This window comes from Nicotiana sylvestris, chromosome 7 (genome assembly GCF_000393655.2).
Source record: "Nicotiana sylvestris chromosome 7, ASM39365v2, whole genome shotgun sequence".
In the NCBI taxonomy this organism is placed as follows: domain Eukaryota; kingdom Viridiplantae; phylum Streptophyta; class Magnoliopsida; order Solanales; family Solanaceae; genus Nicotiana; species Nicotiana sylvestris.
Genome location: NC_091063.1, coordinates 48456679 through 48465670, shown reverse-complemented (window position 1 = coordinate 48465670; position 8992 = coordinate 48456679).

Here is an 8992-nt window from a genome sequence, read left to right as displayed (position 1 = left end):
AAAGGAATTGATAATTCCCTTCCGGATTTTCTATCCCGGGAATATTTAGAATAGATTATGAATTATTATACCATGTTTTTGGATGATAAGGTACTAATCACTATTCTTAAAGTGATTAAATTAAATAGAGACTTACAAGAAGTTATACTTGATATTATTATGGCTGACATTATTCAAACAAGGGAAGAAGAACACTCTAATTTTCAAGAAGTTATTGATATTCTTCAGTTAATTGAAAATGTGCGTCCCTTCGGTCAAGATGATATCAGCACTAGAATTATGTTATCCTTTTTAATTAATAATGATTTGCAATCACTTTTTAATTAATAATGATTTGCAATTTCCGCAGAATGGACCCTTCATGGGTCACCCGGGGCAGAGGTAGGGGAAGATCTTCCCCTAGTAGAACTTATTCTCAGGGATCGTCATACGGATCCTCATCAACCTCTCCAGTAATACAAAGAGGAAAAAAGAGTTTGATAAACTCAAAGGTGCCGCATACAGGAGAATCCTCAGGACATTCTATACATCTGGAAGATATTCCAGAAGACAGTCCGTTATACGGACATCTGCAGGCTTATTTAGCATCTAAAAAGCAAAGTGATACTTTTGCTTCAATTGCTAAAGAGGAAGACAATGATGATATCAAGTCATATGAAAAGTTACCAAAAAGAGAAATGATATTTCTCCTTGAAAACTCTGAGATTCAGAGAAAAGAAGAACCGTGGAAAATATTTCAGAGATATCTGATTAATGGATTATACTATCCGGGTGAATCATATAAAACCCGCACCTATTATGAAACTATCCTGATCAGTACAGGTAGTGCAGAATTCCAGCACTTTTCAGGTTATAACACAAATGAAAATGTTTATAACTTTTCAAAGGTCATTATCAAACAGATTATATCTGTTGAAGAATGGGGTATTTCCACAATGAAAGAAAGGCAGATAAGCCTTAATAAATCACCAATGAATTTCACTTATTGGGATTATATTCAAGCATTTGATAGAGTGCTTTATTATAACAATGAAAGACATAAGCATACTTGGTTTATCAAGGTATGCGCCAAGGTATTTACAGGACCTATCCCTAACTGGTTTTTAAACTGGTGGTCATACCACGGTCCTACTACCAAAATTTTGCCTGAACCATTCCTGAAATTATACAAAGAATGGACAAAAGCCTCTCCATTCTTAACAGATTTATATCACGCAGATCATATCTGCTATTTAGAAAAAATTGATCAGATTTACTTCTTTATTGAATTTTCTATCCCCTGGATCCATAAATGGACCCCGGAAATGGGTTATACGGAAGAACAAATCCCTTGTTTATATAGGGTATTCTACAACAATTTTTGGGACAAATTGATGAAAACTGATCCCAAAACAAAGACGTTATACGGCCAAGAATTATTAGATTCTATAAAAACACAAATTCATTTATATGTGACAGCCCCTCAAAAAAGGATAGTAGAAGAAAGCACTGTTAAACATATTGCTCGGAGAATATCAATCCAAGATGGAGATAAATTGGATTTGATAAATCAATACTTAGAAGGGTTGAAAAGAAATCTGCTCCAATCACTGGATCAGTGTGAAAAATCAGACACTTCAATGAGAAGTGAGACGAGTGGTGATGACCTCGTAGAAGATACTCAACCTATACAGCCAGAAATGATATTATCTGACAGAGAAATTGACAAGGTGGAAGAATTCCTCCAACAGATGCAAAATATGGACAAAAAGAAGACTTGACAGCTTATCAGCCGCCAGGACCCACTTAAACAGTAGATACACTGTTCATCAACAGTAGAAACACTGTTTATCTACAGTAAAAACACTGTGTAGGGACCCAGATGTGGGACCCATTTTACTATTCAAGATTCTTTTTTTTTGTTATTTAAGAATGCTTCTTCATTTGAAGAAGAAGAAGGCCGGAACCCCCCCTCTCTCTCTACTTTCTCTCTCCTCTCTCTCTCTCTCAACCAACCCCCTTTGTAAACACTTAGTTCATAGCTTAGTTTGTAAATCGAGTTCAAGAATTAATAAAAGTTTTGAAGTTCTTCTTCAGGGCCTTGCTTCTCGGCCTACAAGGTACATATTTATTCTTCTTTTAGGTATTTTTAGTCTCTCTCCCTAAGCCGTGACTATGTCCGGCTAAACGGATTCATATCTATGTTGAAGCACTAATTTCTCTTGCATATTAACCATGAAGAATCCAGACTCTTTCAAAATATAAAGAAAATTTTAATATAGTTTCTTGATTTGGTTCCAAGATGGTGGTACAGTCGGTTCTGGTACTACTCTTATTGGCTTTGCCTTAGTGGCTACATCTAGCCAGCTGTGACATTAAAGCCCGCTGAAGTTGTCAAAAGGGCTATCTCTTTCACAGTTAGAACTGCTAGACACATGGGCTCAGTAAGAGTATGTATCGGGCCTAGACAGGCCCCTTGCTTGGGTAAAAGGATATAGATCCTTCCATACAGTCATTAAACTATAATAGAATTTCCGTATATTTCGAATCTTTATTGGTCGTGCGGACTACCGCCAACCTTTAAAAGTGTACTAAAGCAGCTAGATCTGGATGGCCGGGCGGTGACTACCGCCCGCCTACCTAGATCCTGGTGTAAAATGGTATCAGAGATATATATATATATATATATATATATATATATATATATAGGCAGAGTAATTATTGATCTATATTTATATTGTAAAATTTTATTTTTAATAAGATAATGGTAATTTATATCTTATTATATTAAAAGGAGAGTAGTGAAGCATGTGGTTAAGCTAAGTGTCATATTGAGAAAAAGCAACTTGGCACTTTTAAAACAAAATTTAAATAGATTTTATGACAAAATCTAATATAGATTAACAAGATTATGACAAAATCAAAATTAAATTCTGACAGGCTTCGAATGAGGCTTTGAAGAAAGAGATAGAGGTTCTCAAGAGCAAAGACCTGCAAATACTCGTCTAGCTCCTCATTGCCCCAACCTTCCCTGTAGGCTCCCTGCTCCGCTAGCGCGACAACTGTCCAAATCATTTGACGCTTCTTCTCACTGAGCAGCCCCTCGACTTCCACTTCAGGTTCGGGGAGCTCCGACAGGGGGACTTGAGTTTGTTCAAGAAATGTTTCTATAGTAAAATTTCTATTTAAGGAATATTCTCCCTTCAATTTTGGTCCAAGTGATAAACGAATAGCAGTGAATTTGGACTGATTTTCGTTCATGATACATTTCCCAACTCAAGGTGTAGTCTATGTGATATTATCCCTTTAATTTAGGCGCCTATTTAATTATATATATATATATATATATATATATATATATATATATATATATAGAGAGAGAGAGAGAGAGAGAGAGAGAGAGAGAGAGAGAGAGAGAGCAGAGTAATTACTGATCTATATTTATATTGTAAAATTTTATTTTTAATAAGATAATGGTAATTTACAATGTGGTTAAGCCGAATTAAGACACATACCAAAATTAGGAATAAGCTAATAAAAATTGCAATAAAATTTTTTGAATTAATAAATTATATTTATATATCTATATCCATAGCCATATTCATATCTATATCAATATTTTTTATATACATAAAATAAGAGGATAGTTTATAATGTGATTAAATCAAGTGGCAAAATAATAAGAAGTCATTTGGCTTTTAGGATAAAATTAACAATTAATACTTAGAAAAAAACATTATTAATGAAAGTAATTAGTTCAACTCTATCCTAAATTTAACATAAATCTTCCCTCTTCTTCTTCTTCTTCTTCTTCTTCTTCTTCTTCTTCTTCTTCTTCTTCTTCTTCTTCTTCTTCTTCTTCTTTGGTTTGTTTTGTTTTTCATTTTCAGCTTTCATGTTTTATAATAGGCTATTATATATAAGACTTACGAAAGTTATAATAAATAATCGTAATACCGAATTTTACATTGGTAGATTATTAAGAAATGTCATATTGTGGATAAAGCCACGTAAGTGAAGTCTAATAGATAAAACAAACAAAAAATTGAAGAATAAAAATAAATTAGAGGTAAATAAAATAAATATGTAATACTTAAAAAAATTATTGACTAATTGAAATAATTTAAGAATTAGAGCAATAGTTTAAAATAAAATAAATATTTATGCAAGATAAAAAGTTTACATATCTATTATTATATTTGGATAATGATATTAAATGAAGTGACAAGTTAATGAAAAACCACATGAAATTGTGATAATACTATATATAGACTTTAAATATACACTTTGAATTATATTTATACTTTGAATTAGTTTAAATAAATAAATTAAATAGCTAGATAATATAACATTATTGATACAGTTAAATGATAAAAGAGTCCTAAGTAAGAGGATAAATTGTAAAAATACATTAAATTTCAACAATAAAAAATTATAATTACCGATGATTATTATAAGGAAGATTAACAAACATTAAGTCCGTTGGTAAATTAATAAAAATTCACATGACAGTAGACGATATTAAGTAATGAGTAATACAATAACTATAAGCAAAGAACAAAAAGAAAAAAAAATGTAGAAGGATAAGACATATTTGAACTTGAGATGTAAAACAAAATTTTAATAACAATTTTATTAAAATAATATGATTTAATATGCTCAAACAAGATAGATCACAATGTGACATATTTAGTATTCTTTAATATTGATCACGGAATGAAATGCAAGTAAGAAAATTAAGAGATTATGTTGTTGCTAGACTTAAGAAAGTTAAAATAAATAATTATAATGACGAACGTAACATTAGTAGATTACTAAAAAATGCCATATTGTGGCTAAGGCCACGTAACTGAAGTCTGGTAGATAAAAAAAAAATGGAAGAATAAAAATAAATTAGAGATAAATAAAATAAATATGCAATACTTAACAAAATTATTGACTAATTGAAATAATTTAAAAATTTAGATAAATAGTTTAAAAATAAAATAAATATTTATTCAAGATCAAAATTTTACTTATCTATTTATATTATATGTGGATAATGATATTAAATGAAGTGACAAGTTAATGAAAACCACATGAAAATGTGATAATACTATATATTAGACTTTAAATATATACTTTGAATTATACTTATACTTTGAATTAGTTATACTTTGAATTAGTTTAAATAAATAAATTAAATAGCTAGATATTATAATATTATTGATATACGTAAATGATAAAAGAGTCTCGAGTAAGAGGGTAAAGTGTAAACATACATTAAATTTAAAGAATAAAAAATTATAATTATCGATAATTATTATAAGAAAAATTATCAAGACATTAAGTCAAACTAATAAAAAGTCACATGATAGTAGATAACATTAAGTAATGAGTAATACAATAACTATAAGCAAAGAACAAAAAGAGAAAAAGATGTAGAAAGATAAGATATATTTTAACTTGAGATGTAAAACAAAGTTTTAGTAACAATTTTATTAAAATAATATGATTTAATTATGTTTAGATCACAACGTGACATGTTTAGTGTTCTTTAATATTAATTACGAAACAAGATGCAAGTAATAAAATCAAGAGATTATGTTCTTACAAATTCAAAAAGAAAAAAATAGCTTATCCACTACGGGATTTGAAAAATGATTTCATGTACTCTTCTTTCTTAATATTTAATGATTATCTATAATTTTTATGTGAAAATTTAATAGTAAGGTTATTTGTACATAACCTAAATAATACAAATTATAATTTGACATATTTTGTGTTCCCGCATCGCGCGGGTGCTAATACTAGTTAGTTTAAAGGAAGTGTTTGTTTTCTTTTTTTCAAATTGAAGCGCTTTTATTGCTTATGTTCGTCAATTTTGCAACCGCCTATCTCCATTTTTTTTCCAATTAAGTGGGCGTTTGGACATAAGAATTGTAAAATTTCAAAAAAAGGTGAATTTCTTTTTCAAATGAAAATGGTATTTGAAATTTAGAGTTGTGTTTGGACATGAATATAATTTTGGGTTGCTCTTGAAGTTTTGTGAGTGAAAATTTTGAGAAATAACTTTTTGGAGTTTTTCAAATTTTCGAAAATTTTCAAAATGCATCTTCAAGTAAAGATTGGAAAAGGGAAATTTTTTAGGAAAAAAGGGAAAAATTTCTTATGTCCAAACGGGCTCTAAATAATTCGAAACTACACACTTTTAATTGTTTAGGTTTTTTAATAGAAACTGACCGAAAATAACAATTTAACAATATAGAACACAATAATAAACAAAAATCAAAATAAAAAAATAATAATTTGAAATTACACAATATATCATGTAAACAATTTCAAGTTACAATTAACAATGTAGTAATAGTATATTATATACCACATCTTATTAAAACAATTAAGTAAATAATTCCAATATGATATGAATAATAAACTAAACTAACAAAGAAAATAACAAGAATCATCCACTTATTTTATATTAACCTTTTCAAAAAGAAGTATAGGGAACAAAAAAAAAAACAATTTCGAGCAATCATTATGGTTTTTAAAGTAGTATTATAAATAGAAAATTTCCTTAAACAAAATTGAAGTTAAGTATCAGCCTAACCTCGCTAAAAATAGAGGAAACAAACACTTTTCGAGTTTGAATTTTTATAGCTAGCTCATGGTCATATTTACTGTCCAGCTAATTAGCCTCGCGACTACTTTAACAAAGTATATAAATAATTTTCTTTAACAATGATGTGACGAAAAATATAGAGTAATTTTGCAATGAAAGATAAATTGAAAGTTATGTTTAAACTTTTACTGAATCTTAGATTCTTTTCTTCCGTATCTTTATTATTCATAATGCATTATCCAAACTAAGCGAAGCATATATTTAATCAACAATATCTTGATATCATCTGGCAAAAATATTATTAGTATTCTTCTACTAAGTTTACTTATTTAATTGTACTCAGTGATGACAAAAGAAAATGGATATGAATGTACACAGAAATGACAGAAGGAAGTTACGTACACTACAACAGGTTAAAAAACCTTCTACAGTAATTTGAGCAACCAACAAATATTGTAAAAAAAGAGAACATATTTGGTCATATTGACCATTAATTCACAACTAATTCATGTATCTTTATATTTCTTATTGGCGAATGTTTATAAATGTGATTTTAAGTGTTTCAATATATTTGTATTACCATTTGTTTAGAATGAAGGTCGACATAGACATATATTTGAAATTTTAAAGTCTAATAAGTTAGAAAACAACTATTTGAAGTTGAAGTTGGAATAAAGTTCGTGCAGAGGACAACTATGCTAGATAGTTGTATTTTTTGTGAAAAAGGCGTTAAGAAGTTGAAAATTATGAGTTAACGTTGAAAATTTGAAGGGGAAAAAAAACTCTTCGAATACACATGTAATTACAACTTCGAATTTGGTTGTTCTTTGATGTTGTGATTGAATGGAAGGTGTTAATAGACACTGAACAATAAGTTACTATTAAAGGGTATCATCAGGACATTGGCAAACACATTATGATTGACATTTGTGTATGCTAAATATTTATCCTTAGAAAGGCTTGAATTGTGGGATAACTTGTACTACTTAGCAAGTGATATGGAGTTACCTTGGATGGTTGGAGGAGATTTTAATGTTGTTATGCATGAGGATGAGAGATAGGTGGTTTGCTAGTGTATCCACCTGAGTATGAAGATTTTATATTTTGTGTGAACTCTTGTGGTTTATTTGATCTTAGATACAAAAGCAGCCTGGTGGAATGGTAGGTCAAATTCAAAGTGCACCTTCAAAAGGCTGGATAGAATCTTCGTAAATCTCCCTTTTCAGAATCTTTTCTCAAACATTGAAGTGGAGAATCTTATTAGGACAAGTTCTGATCATGCCCCTTCGTTGATGAGTTGTGGGGAAGAGGCTATGCAGTTTGTTAAATCTTTTAAGTTCCTTAATTTCTAGATCAAGCATGAGATATTTAAAGATGTGGTAAGGCAGAATTGGGCGACATATTTCATTGGTGATCCATTCTTGATGTTCAAACATAAGCTGAAGAGGGTGAAGGCTACTCTATCATAATGGAGTAAACTAACATATGGAGACATCTTCAAACAACTAGCTATTAGAGCGGATATTGTTAGGGTGAAAGAGATGTTATTTGAAGATGAACTTACCATTGAGAATAGGATTGTGCTCCAAAAGACCCAAGCTGAACTGAAGAAGTATCTTAGCATTAAGGAGCAATATTGGAAGCAAAAAGCAGGTATGAACTGGTTTGCTGAATGAAATAGGAACACAAGGTTTTTCTACAATCACGTCAATGGCAAAAGGCAGAATTTGCAACTGAAGAGAATTTAAAACAGTGATTGTGATTGGATTGAAACACAAGAGCACATGGCTGAGGCTGCAGTAAACTTCTTTCAGAAGTAATTCACAAAAGAAGCTGATCCTACATCATTTGAACTCCTCAACAATGTCCCTACTATGGTGCCTAATGAGCAGAATGTGGAGCTTTATAGAATGCCTACTAGAGATGAAACTAAAGGGGCAGTATATGACTTTACAGACATAATCTTTTAGGAATGCTGGGAAATTATAGGGGATGATATCTACAATATGGTGTAGGGTTTCTATGAGGTAAGATCATTGCCAAAATCTATTATACATACCAACCTTGTACTGCTTCCTAAAAAGCTTAGGGTGGAGACCTTTTCTGTTTTTAGGCCAATAAGCTTGAATAATTTTGTCAACAAGGTGTTTTCTAGGGTGATGCATGATAGATTGGAGAAGATACTGCCATCCTTGATCTTATCTAATCAATCAGGATTTGTTAAGGGAAGAAGTATCTTTAAAAACATTTTGCTAACACTGGAGATTATCACTGATATAAGACTGAGAGGCAAACCTGTTAATGTGGTGATCAAGCTGGATATGGCAAAGGCATACGATAAGGTATCATGGGTGTATTTGATGCATGTGTTAAGGAAGATGAGCGTTGCTAAATTCTTCTCCTTCAAGAAAG